Below are 22,211 nucleotides of genomic sequence, written 5' to 3'. Positions count from 1 at the left end.
TGGGTTCAAGTCCCATCTGGGGTGGTTGGAAGCAGAGTGGCGCAGCGGAAGCGTGCTGGGCCCATAACCCAGAGGTCGATGGATCGAAACCATCCTCTGCTAACATATTTTTTTAGCAATGGAGTATGAACAAAAATAAAAAATTCGTAATTTCATGGGCATTTGTCAGTGTCTGCCATTATATATTTTTTTACCTCTTCTATCAGTTCGTATAGGTCACACTGAGAACAAAGTGCCCCAGTTGCCTAATGGATAAGATACTGTACTCCTAAGTCAGGGTTTGTGGGTCCAATCTTGGGTGGTTGGAAGCAGAGTGGCGCAGCGGAAGCGTGCTGGGCCCATAACCCAGAGGTCGATGGATCGAAACCATCCTCTGCTAACCTGTTTTTTTAGCAATGGAGTACGAACAAAAATAAAAAATTCGTAATTTCATGGGCATTTGTCAGTGCCTGCCATTATATATGTTTTTACCTCTTCTATCAGTTCATATAGGTCATACTGATAACACAGTGCCCCAGTGGCCTAATGGATAAGATACTGTACTCCTAAGTCAGGGTTTGTGGGTCCAATCTTGGGTGGTTGGAAGCAGAGTGGCGCAGCGGAAGCGTGCTTGGCCCATAACCCAGAGGTCGATGGATCGAAACCATCATCTGCTAACCTGTTTTTTTAGCAATGGAGTACGAACAAAAATAAAAAATTCGTAATTTCATGGGCATTTGTCAGTGCCTGCCATTATATATTTTTTTACCTCTTCTATCAGTTCGTATAGGTCACACTGAGAACACAGTGCCCCAGTTGCCTAATGGATAAGATACTGTACTCCTAAGTCAGGGTTTGTGGGTCCAATCTTGGGTGGTTGGAAGCAGAGTGGCGCAGCGGAAGCGTGCTGGGCCCATAACCCAGAGGTCGATGGATCGAAACCATAGTCTGCTAACCTGTTTTTTTAGCAATGGAGTACGAACAAAAATAAAAAATTCGTAATTTCATGGGCATTTGTCAGTGCCTGCCATTATATATGTTTTTACCTCTTCTATCAGTTCGTATAGGTCATACTGATAACACAGTGCCCCAGTGGCCTAATGGATAAGATACTGTACTCCTAAGTCAGGGTTTGTGGGTCCAATCTTGGGTGGTTGGAAGCAGAGTGGCGCAGCGGAAGCGTGCTGGGCCCATAACCCAGAGGTCGATGGATCGAAACCATCATCTGCTAACCTGTTTTTTTAGCAATGGAGTACGAACAAAAATAAAAAATTCGTAATTTCATGGGCATTTGTCAGTGCCTGCCATTATATATTTTTTTACCTCTTCTATCAGTTCGTATAGGTCATACTGAGAACACAGTGCCCCAGTGGCCTAATGGATAAGGCACTGGCCTCCTAAGCCAGGGATTGTGGGTTCAAGTCCCATCTGGGCTGGTTGGAAGCAGAGTGGCGAAGAGGAAGCGTGCTGGGCCCATAACCCAGAGGTCGATGGATCGAAACCATCCTCTGCTAACCTGTTTTTTTTAGCAATGGAGTACGAACAAAAATAAAAAAATTCGTAATTTCATGTGCATTTGTCAGTGCCTGCAATTATATATTTTTTTACCTCTTCTATCAGTTCGTATAGGTCATACTGAGAACACAGTGCCCCAGTGGCCTAATGGATAAGGCACTGGCCTCCTAAGCCAGGGATTGTGGGTTCAAGTCCCATCTGGGGTGGTTGGAAGCAGAGTGGCGCAGCGGAAGCGTGCTGGGCCCATAACCCAGAGGTCGATGGATCGAAACCATCCTCTGCTAACCTGTTTTTTTTAGCAATGGAGTACGAACAAAAATAAAAAAAATCGTAATTTCATGGGCATTTGTCAGTGCCTGCCATTACATATTTTTTTACCTCTTCTATCAGTTCGTATAGGTCATACTGAGAACACAGTGCCCCAGTGGCCTACTCGATAAGGCACTGGCCTCCTAAGCCAGGGTTTGTGGGTTCAAGTCCCATCTGGGGTGGTTGGAAGCAGAGTGGCGCAGCGGAAGCGTGCTGGGCCCATAACCCAGAGGTCGATGGATCGAAACCATCCTCTGCTAACATGTTTTTTTAGCAATGGAGTATGAACAAAAATAAAACATTCGTAATTTCATGGGCATTTGTCAGTGCCTGCCATTATATATTTTTTTACCTCTTCTATCAGTTCGTATAGGTCACACTGAGAACACAGTGCCCCAGTGGCCTAATGGATAAGATACTGTACTCCTAAGCCAGGGATTGTGGGTTCAATCTTGGGTGGTTGGAAGCAGAGTGGCGCAGCGGAAGCGTGCTTGGCCCATAACCCAGAGGTCGATGGATCGAAACCATCATCTGCTAACCTTTTTTTTAGCAATGGAGTACGAACAAAAATTAAAAAAAATCGTAATTTCATGGGCATTTGTCAGTGCCTGCCATTATATATGTTTTTACCTCTTCTATCAGTTCATATAGGTCATACTGATAACACAGTGCCCCAGTGGCCTAATGGATAAGATACTGTACTCCTAAGTCAGGGTTTGTGGGTCCAAGCTTGGGTGGTTGGAAGCAGAGTGGCGCAGCGGAAGCGTGCTTGGCCCATAACCCAGAGGTCGATGGATCGAAACCATCATCTGCTAACCTGTTTTTTTAGCAATGGAGTACGAACAAAAATTAAAAAAAATCGTAATTTCATGGGCATTTGTCAGTGCCTGCCATTATATATGTTTTTACCTCTTCTATCAGTTCATATAGGTCATACTGATAACACAGTGCCCCAGTGGCCTAATGGATAAGATACTGTACTCCTAAGTCAGGGTTTGTGGGTCCAAGCTTGGGTGGTTGGAAGCAGAGTGGCGCAGCGGAAGCGTGCTTGGCCCATAACCCAGAGGTCGATGGATCGAAACCATCATCTGCTAACCTGTTTTTTTAGCAATGGAGTACGAACAAAAATAAAAAATTCGTAATTTCATGGGCATTTGTCAGTGCCTGCCATTATATATTTTTTTACCTCTTCTATCAGTTCGTATAGGTCACACTGAGAACACAGTGCCCCAGTTGCCTAATGGATAAGATACTGTACTCCTAAGTCAGGGTTTGTGGGTCCAATCTTGGGTGGTTGGAAGCAGAGTGGCGCAGCGGAAGCGTGCTGGGCCCATAACCCAGAGGTCGATGGATCGAAACCATCCTCTGCTAACCTGTTTTTTTAGCAATGGAGTACGAACAAAAATAAAAAATTCGTAATTTCATGGGCATTTGTCAGTGCCTGCCATTATATATGTTTTTACCTCTTCTATCAGTTCATATAGGTCATACTGATAACACAGTGCCCCAGTGGCCTAATGGATAAGATACTGTACTCCTAAGTCATGGTTTGTGGGTCCAATCTTGGGTGGTTGGAAGCAGAGTGGCGCAGCGGAAGCGTGCTGGGCCCATAACCCAGAGGTCGATGGATCGAAACCATCATCTGCTAACCTGTTTTTTTAGCAATGGAGTACGAAGAAAAATAAAAAATTCGTATTTTCATGGGCATTTGTCAGTGTCTGCCATTATATATTTTTTTACCTCTTCTATCAGTTCGTATAGGTCACACTGAGAACAAAGTGCCCCAGTTGCCTAATGGATAAGATACTGTACTCCTAAGTCAGGGTTTGTGGGTCCAATCTTGGGTGGTTGGAAGCAGAGTGGCGCAGCGGAAGCGTGCTGGGCCCATAACCCAGAGGTCGATGGATCGAAACCATCCTCTGCTAACCTGTTTTTTTTAGCAATGGAGTACGAACAAAAATAAAAAAAATCGTAATTTCATGGGCATTTGTCAGTGCCTGCCATTATATATTTTTTTACCTCTTCTATCAGTTCGTATAGGTCATACTGAGAACACAGTGCCCCAGTGGCCTACTGGATAAGGCACTGTCCTCCTAAGCCAGGGATTGTGGGTTCAAGTCCCATCTGGGGTGGTTTGAAGCAGAGTGGCGCAGCGTAAGCGTGCTGGGCCCATAACCCAGAGGTCGATGGATCGAAACCATCCTCTGCTAACATATTTTTTTTAGCAATGGAGTATGAACAAAAATAAAAAATTCGTAATTTCATGGGCATTTGTCAGTGTCTGCCATTATCTATTTTTTTACCTCTATCAGTTCGTATAGGTCACACTGAGAACAAAGTGCCCCAGTTGCCTAATGGATAAGATACTGTACTCCTAAGCCAGTGTTTGTGGGTTCAAGTCCCATCTGGGGTGGTTGGAAGCAGAGTGGCGCAGCGGAAGCGTGCTGGGCCCATAACCCAGAGGTCGATGGATCGAAACCATCCTCTGCTAACATATTTTTTTAGCAATGGAGTATGAACAAAAATAAAACATTCGTAATTTCATGGGCATTTGTCAGTGCCTGCCATTATATATTTTTTTACCTCTTCTATCAGTTCGTATAGGTCACACTGAGAACACAGTGCCCCAGTGGCCTAATGGATAAGATACTGTACTCCTAAGCCAGGGATTGTGGGTTCAATCTTGGGTGGTTGGAAGCAGAGTGGCGCAGCGGAAGCGTGCTTGGCCCATAACCCAGAGGTCGATGGATCGAAACCATCATCTGCTAACCTGTTTTTTTAGCAATGGAGTACGAACAAAAATTAAAAAAAATCGTAATTTCATGGGCATTTGTCAGTGCCTGCCATTATATATGTTTTTACCTCTTCTATCAGTTCATATAGGTCATACTGATAACACAGTGCCCCAGTGGCCTAATGGATAAGATACTGTACTCCTAAGTCAGGGTTTGTGGGTCCAATCTTGGGTGGTTGGAACCAGAGTGGCGCAGCGGAAGCGTGCTGGGCCCATAACCCAGAGGTCGATGGATCGAAACCATCATCTGCTAACCTGTTTTTTTAGCAATGGAGTTCGAACAAAAATAAAAAATTCGTAATTTCATGGGCATTTGTCAGTGCCTGCCATTATATATTTTTTTACCTCTTCTATCAGTTCGTATAGGTCATACTGAGAACACAGTGCCCCAGTGGCCTAATGGATAAGGCACTGGCCTCCTAAGCCAGGGATTGTGGGTTCAAGTCCCATCTGGGCTGGTTGGAAGCAGAGTGGCGCAGAGGAAGCGTGCTGGGCCCACAACCCAGAGGTCGATGGATCGAAACCATCCTCTGCTAACCTGTTTTTTTTAGCAATGGAGTACGAACAAAAATAAAAAAAATCGTAATTTCATGTGCATTTGTCAGTGCCTGCAATTATATATTTTTTTTACCTCTTCTATCAGTTCGTATAGGTCATACTGAGAACACAGTGCCCCAGTGGCCTGCTGGATAAGGCACTGTCCTCCTAAGCCAGGGATTGTGGGTTCAAGTCCCATCTGGGGTGGTTTGAAGCAGAGTGGCGCAGCGGAAGCGTGCTGGGCCCAGAGGTCGATGGATCGAAACCATCCTCTGCTAACATATTTTTTTAGCAATGGAGTATGAACAAAAATAAAAAATTCGTAATTTCATGGGCATTTGTCAGTGTCTGCCATTATATATTTTTTTACCTCTTCTATCAGTTCGTATAGGTCACACTGAGAACAAAGTGCACCAGTTGCCTAATGGATAAGATACTGTACTCCTAAGTCAGGGTTTTTGGGTCCAATCTTGGGTGGTAGGAAGCAGAGTGGCGCAGCGGAAGTGTGCTGGGCCCATAACCCAGAGGTCGATGGATCGAAACCATCCTCTGCTAACCTGTTTTTTTAGCAATGGAGTACGAACAAAAATAAAAAATTCGTAATTTCATGGGCATTTGTCAGTGCCTGCCATTACATATTTTTTTACCTCTTCTATCAGTTCGTATAGGTCACACTGAGAACACAGTGCCCCAGTGGCCTAATGGATAAGATACTGTACTCCTAAGTCAGGGTTTGTGGGTCCAATCTTGGGTGGTTGGAAGCAGAGTGGCGCAGCGGAAGCGTGCTGGGCCCATAACCCAGAGGTCGATGGATCGAAACCATCAGTCTGCTAACCTGTTTTTTTAGCAATGGAGTACGAACAAAAATAAAAAATTCGTAATTTCATGGGCATTTGTCAGTGCCTGCCATTATATATGTTTTTACCTCTTCTATCAGTTCATATAGGTCATACTGATAACACAGTGCCCCAGTGGCCTAATGGATAAGATACTGTACTCCTAAGTCAGGGTTTGTGGGTCCAATCTTGGGTGGTTGGAAGCAGAGTGGCGCAGCGGAAGCGTGCTGGGCCCATAACCCAGAGGTCGATGGATCGAAACCATAGTCTGCTAACCTGTTTTTTTAGCAATGGAGTACGAACAAAAATAAAAAATTCGTAATTTCATGGGCATTTGTCAGTGCCTGCCATTATATATGTTTTTACCTCTTCTATCAGTTCATATAGGTCATACTGATAACACAGTGCCCCAGTGGCCTAATGGATAAGATACTGTACTCCTAAGTCAGGGTTTGTGGGTCCAATCTTGGGTGGTTGGAAGCAGAGTGGCGCAGCGGAAGCGTGCTGGGCCCATAACCCAGAGGTCGATGGATCGAAACCATCATCTGCTAACCTGTTTTTTTAGCAATGGAGTACGAACAAAAATAAAAAATTCGTAATTTCATGGGCATTTGTCAGTGCCTGCCATTATATATTTTTTTACCTCTTCTATCAGTTCGTATAGGTCATACTGAGAACACAGTGCCCCAGTGGCCTATTGGATAAGATACTGGCCTCCTAAGCCAGGGATTGTGGGTCCAAGCTTGGGTGGTTGGAAGCAGAGTGTCGCAGCGGAAGCGTGCTGGGCCCATAACCCAGAGGTCGATGGATCGAAACCATCATCTGCTAACCTGTTTTTTTAGCAATGGAGTAGGAACAAAAATAAAAAATTCGTAATTTCATGGGCATTTGTCAGTGCCTGCCATTATATATTTTTTTGCCTCTTCTATCAGTTCGTATAGGTCACACTGAGAACACAGTGCCCCAGTTGCCTAATGGATAAGATACTGTACTCCTAAGTCAGGGATTGTGGGTCCAATCTTGGGTGGTTGGAAGCAGAGTGGCGCAGCGGAAGCGTGCTGGGCCCATAACCCAGAGGTCGATGGATCGAAACCATCCTCTGCTAACCTGTTTTTTTAGCAATGGAGTACGAACAAAAATAAAAAATTCGTAATTTCATGGGCATTTGTCAGTGCCTGCCATTATATATGTTTTTACCTCTTCTATCAGTTCATATAGGTCATACTGATAACACAGTGCCCCAGTGGCCTAATGGATAAGATACTGTACTCCTAAGTCAGGGTTTGTGGGTCCAATCTTGGGTGGTTGGAAGCAGAGTGGCGCAGCGGAAGCGTGCTGGGCCCATAACCCAGAGGTCGATGGATCGAAACCATCATCTGCTAACCTGTTTTTTTAGCAATGGAGTACGAACAAAAATAAAAAATTCGTAATTTCATGGGCATTTGTCAGTGCCTGCCATTATATATTTTTTTACCTCTTCTATCAGTTCGTATAGGTCATACTGAGAACACAGTGCCCCAGTGGCCTAATGGATAAGGGACTGGCCTCCTAAGCCAGGGATTGTGGGTTCAAGTCCCATCTGGGCTGGTTGGAAGCAGAGTGGCGAAGAGGAAGCGTGCTGGGCCCATAACCCAGAGGTCGATGGATCGAAACCATCCTCTGCTAACCTGTTTTTTTTAGCAATGGAGTACGAACAAAAATAAAAAAAATCGTAATTTCATGTGCATTTGTCAGTGCCTGCAATTATATATTTTTTTACCTCTTCTATCAGTTCGTATAGGTCATACTGAGAACACAGTGCCCCAGTGGCCTAATGGATAAGGCACTGGCCTCCTAAGCCAGGGATTGTGGGTTCAAGTCCCATCTGGGGTGGTTGGAAGCAGAGTGGCGCAGCGGAAGCGTGCTGGGCCCATAACCCAGAGGTCGATGGATCGAAACCATCCTCTGCTAACCTGTTTTTTTTAGCAATGGAGTACGAACAAAAATAAAAAAAATCGTAATTTCATGGGCATTTGTCAGTGCCTGCCATTATATATTTTTTGAACTCTTCTATCAGTTCGTATAGGTCATACTGAGAACACAGTGCCCCAGTGGCCTACTCGATAAGGCACTGGCCTCCTAAGCCAGGGTTTGTGGGTTCAAGTCCCATCTGGGGTGGTTGGAAGCAGAGTGGCGCAGCGGAAGCGTGCTGGGCCCATAACCCAGAGGTCGATGGATCGAAACCATCCTCTGCTAACATGTTTTTTTAGCAATGGAGTATGAACAAAAATAAAACATTCGTAATTTCATGGGCATTTGTCAGTGCCTGCCATTATATATTTTTTTACCTCTTCTATCAGTTCGTATAGGTCACACTGAGAACACAGTGCCCCAGTGGCCTAATGGATGAGATACTGTACTCCTAAGCCAGGGATTGTGGGTTCAACCTTGGGTGGTTGGAAGCAGAGTGGCGCAGCGGAAGCGTGCTTGGCCCATAACCCAGAGGTCGATGGATCGAAACCATCATCTGCTAACCTATTTTTTTAGCAATGGAGTACGAACAAAAATTTAAAAAAATCGTAATTTCATGGGCATTTGTCAGTGCCTGCCATTATATATGTTTTTACCTCTTCTATCAGTTCATATAGGTCATACTGATAACACAGTGCCCCAGTGGCCTAATGGATAAGATACTGTACTCCTAAGTCAGGGTTTGTGGGTCCAAGCTTGGGTGGTTGGAAGCAGAGTGGCGCAGCGGAAGCGTGCTTGGCCCATAACCCAGAGGTCGATGGATCGAAACCATCATCTGCTAACCTGTTTTTTTAGCAATGGATTACGAACAAAAATAAAAAATTCGTAATTTCATGGGCATTTGTCAGTGCCTGCCATTTTATATTTTTTTACCTCTTCTATCAGTTCCTATAGGTCACACTGAGAACACAGTGCCCCAGTTGCCTAATGGATAAGATACTGTACTCCTAAGTCAGGGTTTGTGGGTCCAATCTTGGGTGGTTGGAAGCAGAGTGGCGCAGCGGAAGCGTGCTGGGCCCATAACCCAGAGGTCGATGGATCGAAACCATCCTCTGCTAACCTGTTTTTTTAGCAATGGAGTACGAACAAAAATAAAAAATTCGTAATTTCATGGGCATTTGTCAGTGCCTGCCATTATATATGTTTTTACCTCTTCTATCAGTTCATATAGGTCATACTGATAACACAGTGCCCCAGTGGCCTAATGGATAAGATACTGTACTCCTAAGTCAGGGTTTGTGGGTCCAATCTTGGGTGGTTGGAAGCAGAGTGGCGCAGCGGAAGCGTGCTGGGCCCATAACCCAGAGGTCGATGGATCGAAACCATCATCTGCTAACCTGTTTTTTTAGCAATGGAGTACGAACAAAAATAAAAAATTCGTAATTTCATGGGCATTTGTCAGTGCCTGCCATTATATATTTTTTTACCTCTTCTATCAGTTCGTATAGGTCATACTGAGAACAAAGTGCCCCAGTGGCCTAATGGATAAGGCACTGGCCTCCTAAGCCAGGGGTTGTGGGTTCAAGTCCCATCTGGGGTGGTTGAAAGCAGAGTGGCGCAGCGGAAGCGTGCTGGGCCCATAACCCAGAGGTCGATGGATCGAAACCATCCTCTGCTAACCTGTTTTTTTAGCAATGGAGTACGAACAAAAATAAAAAATTCGTAATTTCATGGGCATTTGTCAGTGCCTGCCATTATATATTTTTTTACCTCTTCTATCAGTTCGTATAGGTCACACTGAGAACACATTGCCCCAGTTGCCTAATGTATAAGATACTGTACTCCTAAGTCAGGGTTTGTGGGTCCAATCTTGGGTGGTTGGAAGCAGAGTGGCGCAGCGGAAGCGTGCTTTGCCCATAACCCAGAGGTCGATGGATCGAAACCATCCTCTGCTAACCTGTTTTTTTAGCAATGGAGTACGAACAAAAATAAAAAATTCGTAATTTCATGGGCATTTGTCAGTGCCTGCCATCATATATGTTTTTACCTCTTCTATCAGTTCATATAGGTCATACTGATAACACAGTGCCCCAGTGGCCTAATGGATAAGATACTGTACTCCTAAGTCAGGGTTTGTGGGTCCAATCTTGGGTGGTTGGAAGCAGAGTGGCGCAGCGGAAGCGTGCTGGGCCCATAACCCAGAGGTCGATGGATCGAAACCATCCTCTGCTAACCTATTTTTTTTAGCAATGGAGTTCGAACAAAAATAAAAAAAATCGTAATTTCATGGGCATTTGTCAGTGCCTGCCATTATATATTTTTTTACCTCTTCTATCAGTTCGTATAGGTCATACTGAGAACACAGTGCCCCAGTGGCCTACTGGATAAGGCACTAGCCTCCTAAGCCAGGGATTGTGGGTTCAAGTCCCATCTGGGGTGGTTGGAAGCAGAGTGGCGCAGCGGAAGCGTGCTGGGCCCATAACCCAGAGGTCGATGGATCGAAACCATCATCCGCTAACCTGTTTTTTTAGCAATGGAGTACGAACAAAAATAAAAAATTCGTAATTTCATGGGCATTTGTCAGTGCCTGCCATTATATATTTTTTTACCTCTTCTATCAGTTCGTATAGGTCACACTGAGAACACAGTGCCCCAGTGGCCTAATGGATAAGATACTGTACTCCTAAGCCAGGGATTGTGGGTTCAATCTTGGGTGGTTGGAAGCAGAGTGGCGCAGCGGAAGCGTGCTTGGCCCATAACCCAGAGGTCGATGGATCGAAGCCATCATCTGCTAACCTGTTTTTTTAGCAATGGAGTACGAACAAAAATTAAAAAAAATCGTAATTTCATGGGCATTTGTCAGTGCCTGCCATTATATATGTTTTTACCTCTTCTATCAGTTCATATAGGTCATACTGATAACACAGTGCCCCAGTGGCCTAATAGATAAGATACTGTACTCCTAAGTCAGGGTTTGTGGGTCCAAGCTTGGGTGGTTGGAAGCAGAGTGGCGCAGCGGAAGCGTGCTTGGCCCATAACCCAGAGGTCGATGGATCGAAACCATCATCTGCTAACCTGTTTTTTTAGCAATGGAGTACGAACAAAAATAAAAAATTCGTAATTTCATGGGCATTTGTCAGTGCCTGCCATTATATATTTTTTTACCTCTTCTATCAGTTCGTATAGATCATACTGAGAAAACAGTGCCCCAGTGGCCTAATGGATAAGGCACTGGCCTCCTAAGCCAGGGGTTGTGGGTTCAAGTCCCATCTGGGGTGGTTGAAAGCAGAGTGGCGCAGCGGAAGCGTGCTGGGCCCATAACCCAGAGGTCGATGGATCGAAACCATCCTCTGCTAACATGTTTTTTTAGCAATGGAGTATGAACAAAAATAAAAAATTCGTAATTTCATGGGCATTTGTCAGTGCCTGCCATTATATATATTTTTACCTCTTCTATCAGTTCGTATAGGTCATACTGAGAACACAGTGCCCCAGTGGCCTAATGGATAAGGCACTTCCCTCCTAAGCCAGGGATTGTGGGTTCAAGTCCCATCTGGGGTGGTTGGAAGCAGAGTGGCGCAGCGGAAGCATGCTGGGCCCATAACCCAGAGGTCGATGGATAGAAACCATCCTCGGCTAACCTGTTTTTTTAGCAATGGAGTACGAACAAAAATAAAAAAAATCGTAATTTCATGGGCATTTGTCAGTGCCTGCCATTATATATTTTTTTACCTCTTCTATCAGTTCGTATAGGTCATACTGAGAACACAGTGCCCCAGTGGCCTACTGGATAAGGCACTAGCCTCCTAAGCCAGGGATTGTGGGTTCAAGTCCCATCTGGGGTGGTTGGAAGCAGAGTGGCGCAGCGGAAGCGTGCTGGGCCCATAACCCAGAGGTCGATGGATCGAAACCATCCTCTGCTAACATGTTTTTTTAGCAATGGAGTATGAACAAAAATAAAACATTCGTAATTTCATGGGCATTTGTCAGTGCCTGCCATTATATATTTTTTTACCTCTTCTATCAGTTCGTATAGGTCACACTGAGAACACAGTGCCCCAGTGGCCTAATGGATAAGATACTGTACTCCTAAGCCAGGGATTGTGGGTTCAATCTTGGGTGGTTGGAAGCAGAGTGGCGCAGCGGAAGCGTGCTTGGCCCATAACCCAGAGGTCGATGGATCGAAACCATCATCTGCTAACCTGTTTTTTTAGCAATGGAGTACGAACAAAAATTTTAAAAAAATCGTAATTTCATGGGCATTTGTCAGTGCCTGCCATTATATATGTTTTTACCTCTTCTATCAGTTCATATAGGTCATACTGATAACACAGTGCCCCAGTGGCCTAATGGATAAGATACTGTACTCCTAAGTCAGGGTTTGTGGGTCCAAGCTTGGGTGGTTGGAAGCAGAGTGGCGCAGCGGAAGCGTGCTTGGCCCATAACCCAGAGGTCGATGGATCGAAACCATCATCTGCTAACCTGTTTTTTTAGCAATGGAGTACGAACAAAAATAAAAAATTCGTAATTTCATGGGCATTTGTCAGTGCCTGCCATTATATATTTTTTTACCTCTTCTATCAGTTCCTATAGGTCACACTGAGAACACAGTGCCCCAGTTGCCTAATGGATAAGACACTGTACTCCTAAGTCAGGGTTTGTGGGTCCAATCTTGGTTGGTTGGAAGCAGAGTGGCGCAGCGGAAGCGTGCTGGGCCCATAACCCAGAGGTCGATGGATCGAAACCATCCTCTGCTAACCTGTTTTTTTAGCAATGGAGTACGAACAAAAATAAAAAATTCGTAATTTCATGGGCATTTGTCAGTGCCTGCCATTATATATGTTTTTACCTCTTCTATCAGTTCATATAGGTCATACTGATAACACAGTGCCCCAGTGGACTAATGGATAAGATACTGTACTCCTAAGTCAGGGTTTGTGGGTCCAATCTTGGGTGGTTGGAAGCAGAGTGGCGCAGCGGAAGCGTGCTGGGCCCATAACCCAGAGGTCGATGGATCGAAACCATCATCTGCTAACCTGTTTTTTTAGCAATGGAGTACGAACAAAAATAAAAAATTCGTAATTTCATGGGCATTTGTCAGTGCCTGCCATTATATATTTTTTTACCTCTTCTATCAGTTCGTATAGGTCATACTGAGAACAAAGTGCCCCAGTGGCCTAATGGATAAGGCACTGGCCTCCTAAGCCAGGGGTTGTGGGTTCAAGTCCCATCTGGGGTGTTTGAAAGCAGAGTGGCGCAGCGGAAGCGTGCTGGGCCCATAACCCAGAGGTCGATGGATCGAAACCATCCTCTGCTAACCTGTTTTTTTAGCAATGGAGTACGAACAAAAATAAAAAATTCGTAATTTCATGGGCATTTGTCAGTGCCTGCCATTATATATTTTTTTACCTCTTCTATCAGTTCGTATAGGTCACACTGAGAACACATTGCCCCAGTTGCCTAATGTATAAGATACTGTACTCCTAAGTCAGGGTTTGTGGGTCCAATCTTGGGTGGTTGGAAGCAGAGTGGCGCAGCGGAAGCGTGCTTTGCCCATAACCCAGAGGTCGATGGATCGAAACCATCCTCTGCTAACCTGTTTTTTTAGCAATGGAGTACGAACAAAAATAAAAAATTCGTAATTTCATGGGCATTTGTCAGTGCCTGCCATCATATATGTTTTTACCTCTTCTATCAGTTCATATAGGTCATACTGATAACACAGTGCCCCAGTGGCCTAGAGGATAAGATACTGTACTCCTAAGTCAGGGTTTGTGGGTCCAATCTTGGGTGGTTGGAAGCAGAGTGGCGCAGCGGAAGCGTGCTGGGCCCATAACCCAGAGGTCGATGGATCGAAACCATCCTCTGCTAACCTATTTTTTTTAGCAATGGAGTACGAACAAAAATAAAAAAAATCGTAATTTCATGGGCATTTGTCAGTGCCTGCCATTATATATTTTTTTACCTCTTCTATCAGTTCGTATAGGTCATACTGAGAACACAGTGCCCCAGTGGCCTACTGGATAAGGCACTAGCCTCCTAAGCCAGGGATTGTGGGTTCAAGTCCCATCTGGGGTGGTTGGAAGCAGAGTGGCGCAGCGGAAGCGTGCTGGGCCCATAACCCAGAGGTCGATGGATCGAACCCATCATCCGCTAACCTGTTTTTTTAGCAATGGAGTACGAACAAAAATAAAAAATTCGTAATTTCATGGGCATTTGTCAGTGCCTGCCATTATATATTTTTTTACCTCTTCTATCAGTTCGTATAGGTCACACTGAGAACACAGTGCCCCAGTGGCCTAATGGATAAGATACTGTACTCCTAAGCCAGGGATTGTGGGTTCAATCTTGGGTGGTTGGAAGCAGAGTGGCGCAGCGGAAGCGTGCTTGGCCCATAACCCAGAGGTCGATGGATCGAAGCCATCATCTGCTAACCTGTTTTTTTAGCAATGGAGTACGAACAAAAATTAAAAAAAATCGTAATTTCATGGGCATTTGTCAGTGCCTGCCATTATATATGTTTTTACCTCTTCTATCAGTTCATATAGGTCATACTGATAACACAGTGCCCCAGTGGCCTAATAGATAAGATACTGTACTCCTAAGTCAGGGTTTGTGGGTCCAAGCTTGGGTGGTTGGAAGCAGAGTGGCGCAGCGGAAGCTTGCTTGGCCCATAACCCAGAGGTCGATGGATCGAAACCATCATCTGCTAACCTGTTTTTTTAGCAATGGAGTACGAACAAAAATAAAAAAATCGTAATTTCATGGGCATTTGTCAGTGCTTGCCATTATATATTTTTTTACCTCTTCTATCAGTTCGTATAGGTCACACTGAGAACACAGTGCCCCAGTTGCCTAATGGATAAGATACTGTACTCCTAAGTCAGGGTTTGTGGGTCCAATCTTGGGTGGTTGGAAGCAGAGTGGCGCAGCGGAAGCGTGCTGGGCCCATAACCCAGAGGTCGATGGATCGAAACCATCCTCTGCTAACCTGTTTTTTTAGCAATGGAGTACGAACAAAAATAAAAAATTTGTAATTTCATGGGCATTTGTCAGTGCCTGCCATTATATATGTTTTTACCTCTTCTATCAGTTCATATAGGTCATACTGATAACACAGTGCCCCAGTGGCCTAATGGATAAGATTCTGTACTCCTAAGTCAGGGTTTGTGGGTCCAATGTTGGGTGGTTGGAAGCAGAGTGGCGCAGCGGAAGCGTGCTGGGCCCATAACCCAGAGGTCGATGGATCGAAACCATCATCTGCTAACCTGTTTTTTTAGCAATGGAGTACGAACAAAAATAAAAAATTCGTAATTTCATGGGCATTTGTCAGTGCCTGCCATTATATATTTTTTTACCTCTTCTATCAGTTCATATAGGTCATACTGATAACACAGTGCCCCAGTGGCCTAATGGATAAGATACTGTACTCCTAAGTCAGGGTTTGTGGGTCCAATCTTGGGTGGTTGGAAGCAGAGTGGCGCAGCGGAAGCGTGCTGGGCCCATAACCCAGAGGTCGATGGATCGAAACCATCATCTGCTAACCTGTTTTTTTAGCAATGGAGTACGAACAAAAATAAAAAATTCGTAATTTCATGGGCATTTGTCAGTGCCTGCCATTATATATTTTTTTACCTCTTCTATCAGTTCGTATAGATCATACTGAGAATACAGTGCCCCAGTGGCCTAATGGATAAGGCACTGGCCTCATAAGCCAGGGGTTGTGGGTTCAAGTCCCATCTGGGGTGGTTGAAAGGGATTGTGGGTTCAATCTTGGGTGGTTGGAAGCCGAGTGGCGCAGCGGAAGCGTGCTTGGCCCATAACCCAGAGGTCGATGGATCGAAACCATCATCTGCTAACCTGTTTTTTTAGCAATGGAGTACGAACAAAAATTTAAAAAAATCGTAATTTCATGGGCATTTGTCAGTGCCTGCCATTATATATGTTTTTACCTCTTCTATCAGTTCATATAGGTCATACTGATAACACAGTGCCCCAGTGGCCTAATGGATAAGATACTGTACTCCTAAGTCAGGGTTTGTGGGTCCAAGCTTGGGTGGTTGGAAGCAGAGTGGCGCAGCGGAAGCGTGCTTGGCCCATAACCCAGAGGTCGATGGATCGAAACCATCATCTGCTAACCTGTTTTTTTAGCAATGGAGTACGAACAAAAATAAAAAATTCGTAATTTCATGGGCATTTGTCAGTGCCTGCCATTATATATTTTTTTACCTCTTCTATCAGTTCGTATAGATCATACTGAGAATACAGTGCCCCAGTGGCCTAATGGATAAGGCACTGGCCTCCTAAGCCAGGGGTTGTGGGTTCAAGTCCCATCTGGGGTGGTTGAAAGCAGAGTGGCGCAGCGGAAGCGTGCTGGGCCCATAACCCAGAGGTCGATGGATCGAAACCATCCTCTGCTAACCTGTTTTTTTAGCAATGGAGTACGAACAAAAATAAAAAATTCGTAATTTCATGGGCATTTGTCAGTGCCTGCCATTATATATTTTTTTACCTCTTCTATCAGTTCGTATAGATCATACTGAGAATACAGTGCCCCAGTGGCCTAATGGATAAGGCACTGGCCTCCTAAGCCAGGGGTTGTGGGTTCAAGTCCCATCTGGGGTGGTTGAAAGCAGAGTGGCGCAGCGGAAGCGTGCTGGGCCCATAACCCAGAGGTCGATGGATCGAAACCATCCTCTGCTAACATGTTTTTTTAGCAATGGAGTATGAACAAAAATAAAAAATTCGTAATTTCATGGGCATTTGTCAGTGCCTGCCATTCTATATTTTTTTACCTCTTCTATCAGTTCGTATAGATCATACTGAGAATACAGTGCCCCAGTGGCCTAATGGATAAGGCACTGGCCTCCTAAGCCAGGGGTTGTGGGTTCAAGTCCCATCTGGGGTGGTTGAAAGCAGAGTGGCGCAGCGGAAGCGTGCTGGGCCCATAACCCAGAGGTCGATGGATCGAAACCATCCTCTGCTAACATGTTTTTTTAGCAATGGAGTATGAACAAAAATAAAAAATTCGTAATTTCATGGGCATTTGTCAGTGCCTGCCATTATATATGTTTTTACCTCTTCTATCAGTTCATATAGGTCATACTGATAACACAGTGCCCCAGTGGCCTAATGGATAAGATTCTGTACTCCTAAGTCAGGGTTTGTGGGTCCAATGTTGGGTGGTTGGAAGCAGAGTGGCGCAGCGGAAGCGTGCTGGGCCCATAACCCAGAGGTCGATGGATCGAAACCATCATCTGCTAACCTGTTTTTTTAGCAATGGAGTACGAACAAAAATAAAAAATTCGTAATTTCATGGGCATTTGTCAGTGCCTGCCATTATATATTTTTTTACCTCTTCTATCAGTTCATATAGGTCATACTGATAACACAGTGCCCCAGTGGCCTAATGGATAAGATACTGTACTCCTAAGTCAGGGTTTGTGGGTCCAATCTTGGGTGGTTGGAAGCAGAGTGGCGCAGCGGAAGCGTGCTGGGCCCATAACCCAGAGGTCGATGGATCGAAACCATCATCTGCTAACCTGTTTTTTTAGCAATGGAGTACGAACAAAAATAAAAAATTCGTAATTTCATGGGCATTTGTCAGTGCCTGCCATTATATATTTTTTTACCTCTTCTATCAGTTCGTATAGATCATACTGAGAATACAGTGCCCCAGTGGCCTAATGGATAAGGCACTGGCCTCATAAGCCAGGGGTTGTGGGTTCAAGTCCCATCTGGGGTGGTTGAAAGGGATTGTGGGTTCAATCTTGGGTGGTTGGAAGCAGAGTGGCGCAGCGGAAGCGTGCTTGGCCCATAACCCAGAGGTCGATGGATCGAAACCATCATCTGCTAACCTGTTTTTTTAGCAATGGAGTACGAACAAAAATTTAAAAAAATCGTAATTTCATGGGCATTTGTCAGTGCCTGCCATTATATATGTTTTTACCTCTTCTATCAGTTCATATAGGTCATACTGATAACACAGTGCCCCAGTGGCCTAATGGATAAGATACTGTACTCCTAAGTCAGGGTTTGTGGGTCCAAGCTTGGGTGGTTGGAAGCAGAGTGGCGCAGCGGAAGCGTGCTGGGCCCATAACCCAGAGGTCGATGGATCGAAACCATCCTCTGCTAACCTGTTTTTTTAGCAATGGAGTACGAACAAAAATAAAAAATTCGTAATTTCATGGGCATTTGTCAGTGCCTGCCATTATATATTTTTTTACCTCTTCTATCAGTTCGTATAGATCATACTGAGAATACAGTGCCCCAGTGGCCTAATGGATAAGGCACTGGCCTCCTAAGCCAGGGGTTGTGGGTTCAAGTCCCATCTGGGGTGGTTGAAAGCAGAGTGGCGCAGCGGAAGCGTGCTGGGCCCATAACCCAGAGGTCGATGGATCGAAACCATCCTCTGCTAACATGTTTTTTTAGCAATGGAGTATGAACAAAAATAAAAAATTCGTAATTTCATGGGCATTTGTCAGTGCCTGCCATTATATATTTTTTTACCTCTTCTATCAGTTCGTATAGATCATACTGAGAATACAGTGCCCCAGTGGCCTAATGGATAAGGCACTGGCCTCCTAAGCCAGGGGTTGTGGGTTCAAGTCCCATCTGGGGTGGTTGAAAGCAGAGTGGCGCAGCGGAAGCGTGCTGGGCCCATAACCCAGAGGTCGATGGATCGAAACCATCCTCTGCTAACATGTTTTTTTAGCAATGGAGTATGAACAAAAATAAAAAATTCGTAATTTCATGGGCATTTGTCAGTGCCTGCCATTATATATTTTTTTACCTCTTCTATCAGTTCGTATAGGTCATACTGAGAACACAGTGCCCCAGTGGCCTAATGGATAAGGCACTTCCCTCCTAAGCCAGGGATTGTGGGTGCAAGTCCCATCTAGGGTGGTTGGAAGCAGAGTGGCGCAGCGGAAGCGTGCTGGGCCCATAACCCAGAGGTCGATGGATCGAAACCATCCTCGGCTAACCTGTTTTTTTTAGCAATGGAGTATGAACAAAAATAAAAAATTCGTAATTTCATGGGCATTTGTCAGTGCCTGCCATTATATATTTTTTTACCTCTTCTATCAGTTCGTATAGGTCATACTGAGAACACAGTGCCCCAGTGGCCTAATGGATAAGGCACTTCCCTCCTAAGCCAGGGATTGTGGGTTCAAGTCCCATCTGGGGTGGTTGGAAGCAGAGTGGCGCAGCGGAAGCGTGCTGGGCCCATAACCCAGAGGTCGATGGATCGAAACCATCCTCGGCTAACCTATTTTTTTTAGCAATGGAGTACGAACAAAAATAAAAAAAATCGTAATTTCATGGGCATTTGTCAGTGCCTGCCATTATATATTTTTTTACCTCTTCTATCAGTTTGTATAGGTCATACTTAGAACACAGTGCCCCAGTGGCCTACTGGATAAGGCACTAGCCTCCTAAGCCAGGGATTGTGGGTTCAAGTCCCATCTGGGGTGGTTGGAAGCAGAGTGGCGCAGCGGAAGCGTGCTGGGCCCATAACCCAGAGGTCGATGGATCGAAACCATCCTCTGCTAACATGTTTTTTTAGCAATGGAGTATGAACAAAAATAAAACATTCGTAATTTCATGGGCATTTGTCAGTGCCTGCCATTATATATTTTTTTACCTCTTCTATCAGTTCGTATAGGTCACACTGAGAACACAGTGCCCCAGTGGCCTAATGGATAAGATACTGTACTCCTAAGCCAGGGATTGTGGGTTCAATCTTGGGTGGTTGGAAGCAGAGTGGCGCAGCGGAAGCGTGCTTGGCCCATAACCCAGAGGTCGATGGATCGAAACCATCATCTGCTAACCTGTTTTTTTAGCAATGGAGTACGAACAAAAATTTAAAAAAATCGTAATTTCATGGGCATTTGTCAGTGCCTGCCATTATATATGTTTTTACCTCTTCTATCAGTTCATATAGGTCATACTGATAACACAGTGCCCCAGTGGCCTAATGGATAAGATACTGTACTCCTAAGTCAGGGTTTGTGGGTCCAAGCTTGGGTGGTTGGAAGCAGAGTGGCGCAGCGGAAGCGTGCTTGGCCCATAACCCAGAGGTCGATGGATCGAAACCAGCATCTGCTAACCTGTATTTTTAGCAATGGAGTACGAACAAAAATAAAAAATTCGTAATTTCATGGGCATTTGTCAGTGCCTGCCATTATATATTTTTTTACCTCTTCTATCAGTTCCTATAGGTCACACTGAGAACACAGTGCCCCAGTTGCCTAATGGATAAGATACTGTACTCCTAAGTCAGGGTTTGTGGGTCCAATCTTGGGTGGTTGGAAGCAGAGTGGCGCAGCGGAAGCGTGCTGGGCCCATAACCCAGAGGTCGATGGATCGAAACCATCCTCTGCTAACCTGTTTTTTTAGCAATGGAGTACGAACAAAAATAAAAAATTCGTAATTTCATGGGCATTTGTCAGTGCCTGCCATTATATATGTTTTTACCTCTTCTATCAGTTCATATAGGTCATACTGATAACACAGTGCCCCAGTGGCCTAATGGATAAGATACTGTACTCCTAAGTCAGGGTTTGTGGGTCCGATCTTGGGTGGTTGGAAGCAGAGTGGCGCAGCGGAAGCGTGCTGGGCCCATAACCCAGAGGTCGATGGATCGAAACCATCATCTGCTAACCTGTTTTTTTAGCAATGGAGTACGAACAAAAATAAAAAATTCGTAATTTCATGGGCATTTGTCAGTGCCTGCCATTATATATTTTTTTACCTCTTCTATCAGTTCGTATAGATCATACTGAGAATACAGTGCCCCAGTGGCCTAATGGATAAGGCACTGGCCTCCTAAGCCAGGGGTTGTGGGTTCAAGTCCCATCTGGGGTGGTTGAAAGCAGAGTGGCGCAGCGGAAGCGTGCTGGGCCCATAACCCAGAGGTCGATGGATCGAAACCATCCTCTGCTAACATGTTTTTTTAGCAATGGAGTATGAACAAAAATAAAAAATTCGTAATTTCATGGGCATTTGTCAGTGCCTGCCATTATATATTTTTTTACCTCTTCTATCAGTTCGTATAGATCATACTGAGAATACAGTGCCCCAGTGGCCTAATGGATAAGGCACTGGCCTCCTAAGCCAGGGGTTGTGGGTTCAAGTCCCATCTGGGGTGGTTGAAAGCAGAGTGGCGCAGCGGAAGCGTGCTGGGCCCATAACCCAGAGGTCGATGGATCGAAACCATCCTCTGCTAACATGTTTTTTTAGCAATGGAGTATGAACAAAAATAAAAAATTCGTAATTTCATGGGCATTTGTCAGTGCCTGCCATTATATATTTTTTTACCTCTTCTATCAGTTCGTATAGGTCATACTGAGAACACAGTGCCCCAGTGGCCTAATGGATAAGGCACTTCCCTCCTAAGCCAGGGATTGTGGGTGCAAGTCCCATCTAGGGTGGTTGGAAGCAGAGTGGCGCAGCGGAAGCGTGCTGGGCCCATAACCCAGAGGTCGATGGATCGAAACCATCCTCGGCTAACCTGTTTTTTTTAGCAATGGAGTATGAACAAAAATAAAAAATTCGTAATTTCATGGGCATTTGTCAGTGCCTGCCATTATATATTTTTTTACCTCTTCTATCAGTTCGTATAGGTCATACTGAGAACACAGTGCCCCAGTGGCCTAATGGATAAGGCACTTCCCTCCTAAGCCAGGGATTGTGGGTTCAAGTCCCATCTGGGGTGGTTGGAAGCAGAGTGGCGCAGCGGAAGCGTGCTGGGCCCATAACCCAGAGGTCGATGGATCGAAACCATCCTCGGCTAACCTATTTTTTTTAGCAATGGAGTACGAACAAAAATAAAAAAAATCGTAATTTCATGGGCATTTGTCAGTGCCTGCCATTATATATTTTTTTACCTCTTCTATCAGTTTGTATAGGTCATACTTAGAACACAGTGCCCCAGTGGCCTACTGGATAAGGCACTAGCCTCCTAAGCCAGGGATTGTGGGTTCAAGTCCCATCTGGGGTGGTTGGAAGCAGAGTGGCGCAGCGGAAGCGTGCTGGGCCCATAACCCAGAGGTCGATGGATCGAAACCATCCTCTGCTAACATGTTTTTTTAGCAATGGAGTATGAACAAAAATAAAACATTCGTAATTTCATGGGCATTTGTCAGTGCCTGCCATTATATATTTTTTTACCTCTTCTATCAGTTCGTATAGGTCACACTGAGAACACAGTGCCCCAGTGGCCTAATGGATAAGATACTGTACTCCTAAGCCAGGGATTGTGGGTTCAATCTTGGGTGGTTGGAAGCAGA

General features: G+C 44.9%; 15 non-coding genes across 15 annotated transcripts; all 15 read left to right on the top strand.

Annotated features, from left to right (window-relative positions):
* Window positions 1–1,627: 1,627 nt before the first annotated feature.
* On the top strand, window positions 1,628–1,700 carry trnar-ccu (transfer RNA arginine (anticodon CCU)). The gene has a single exon. It is a non-coding gene; the product is annotated as a tRNA-Arg (tRNA).
* A 3,361-nt stretch (window positions 1,701–5,061) lies between these two features.
* On the top strand, window positions 5,062–5,133 carry trnav-cac (transfer RNA valine (anticodon CAC)). The gene has a single exon. It is a non-coding gene; the product is annotated as a tRNA-Val (tRNA).
* Window positions 5,134–7,769: 2,636 nt separating this feature from the next.
* trnar-ccu (transfer RNA arginine (anticodon CCU)) lies at window positions 7,770–7,842 on the top strand. Its single transcript has one exon. It is a non-coding gene; the product is annotated as a tRNA-Arg (tRNA).
* A 1,605-nt stretch (window positions 7,843–9,447) lies between these two features.
* On the top strand, window positions 9,448–9,520 carry trnar-ccu (transfer RNA arginine (anticodon CCU)). Its single transcript has one exon. It is a non-coding gene; the product is annotated as a tRNA-Arg (tRNA).
* Window positions 9,521–11,125: 1,605 nt separating this feature from the next.
* Window positions 11,126–11,198, top strand: trnar-ccu (transfer RNA arginine (anticodon CCU)). The gene has a single exon. It is a non-coding gene; the product is annotated as a tRNA-Arg (tRNA).
* Window positions 11,199–13,086: 1,888 nt separating this feature from the next.
* trnar-ccu (transfer RNA arginine (anticodon CCU)) lies at window positions 13,087–13,159 on the top strand. Its single transcript has one exon. It is a non-coding gene; the product is annotated as a tRNA-Arg (tRNA).
* Window positions 13,160–15,595: 2,436 nt separating this feature from the next.
* Window positions 15,596–15,668, top strand: trnam-cau (transfer RNA methionine (anticodon CAU)). The gene has a single exon. It is a non-coding gene; the product is annotated as a tRNA-Met (tRNA).
* A 521-nt stretch (window positions 15,669–16,189) lies between these two features.
* On the top strand, window positions 16,190–16,262 carry trnar-ccu (transfer RNA arginine (anticodon CCU)). Its single transcript has one exon. It is a non-coding gene; the product is annotated as a tRNA-Arg (tRNA).
* Window positions 16,263–16,472: 210 nt separating this feature from the next.
* On the top strand, window positions 16,473–16,545 carry trnar-ccu (transfer RNA arginine (anticodon CCU)). Its single transcript has one exon. It is a non-coding gene; the product is annotated as a tRNA-Arg (tRNA).
* Window positions 16,546–16,755: 210 nt separating this feature from the next.
* On the top strand, window positions 16,756–16,828 carry trnar-ccu (transfer RNA arginine (anticodon CCU)). Its single transcript has one exon. It is a non-coding gene; the product is annotated as a tRNA-Arg (tRNA).
* A 764-nt stretch (window positions 16,829–17,592) lies between these two features.
* trnam-cau (transfer RNA methionine (anticodon CAU)) lies at window positions 17,593–17,665 on the top strand. Its single transcript has one exon. It is a non-coding gene; the product is annotated as a tRNA-Met (tRNA).
* Window positions 17,666–18,186: 521 nt separating this feature from the next.
* Window positions 18,187–18,259, top strand: trnar-ccu (transfer RNA arginine (anticodon CCU)). Its single transcript has one exon. It is a non-coding gene; the product is annotated as a tRNA-Arg (tRNA).
* Window positions 18,260–18,469: 210 nt separating this feature from the next.
* trnar-ccu (transfer RNA arginine (anticodon CCU)) lies at window positions 18,470–18,542 on the top strand. Its single transcript has one exon. It is a non-coding gene; the product is annotated as a tRNA-Arg (tRNA).
* A 2,172-nt stretch (window positions 18,543–20,714) lies between these two features.
* On the top strand, window positions 20,715–20,787 carry trnar-ccu (transfer RNA arginine (anticodon CCU)). Its single transcript has one exon. It is a non-coding gene; the product is annotated as a tRNA-Arg (tRNA).
* A 210-nt stretch (window positions 20,788–20,997) lies between these two features.
* On the top strand, window positions 20,998–21,070 carry trnar-ccu (transfer RNA arginine (anticodon CCU)). Its single transcript has one exon. It is a non-coding gene; the product is annotated as a tRNA-Arg (tRNA).
* The last annotated feature ends 1,141 nt before the right edge of the window (window positions 21,071–22,211 follow it).

The sequence above is a fragment of the Salvelinus fontinalis genome, unplaced genomic scaffold, assembly GCF_029448725.1.
Source record: "Salvelinus fontinalis isolate EN_2023a unplaced genomic scaffold, ASM2944872v1 scaffold_0492, whole genome shotgun sequence".
Lineage (NCBI taxonomy): Eukaryota > Metazoa > Chordata > Actinopteri > Salmoniformes > Salmonidae > Salvelinus > Salvelinus fontinalis.
Note: the sequence above shows the minus strand (reverse complement) of the source record. Positions and strands in the feature narration are given on the sequence as shown.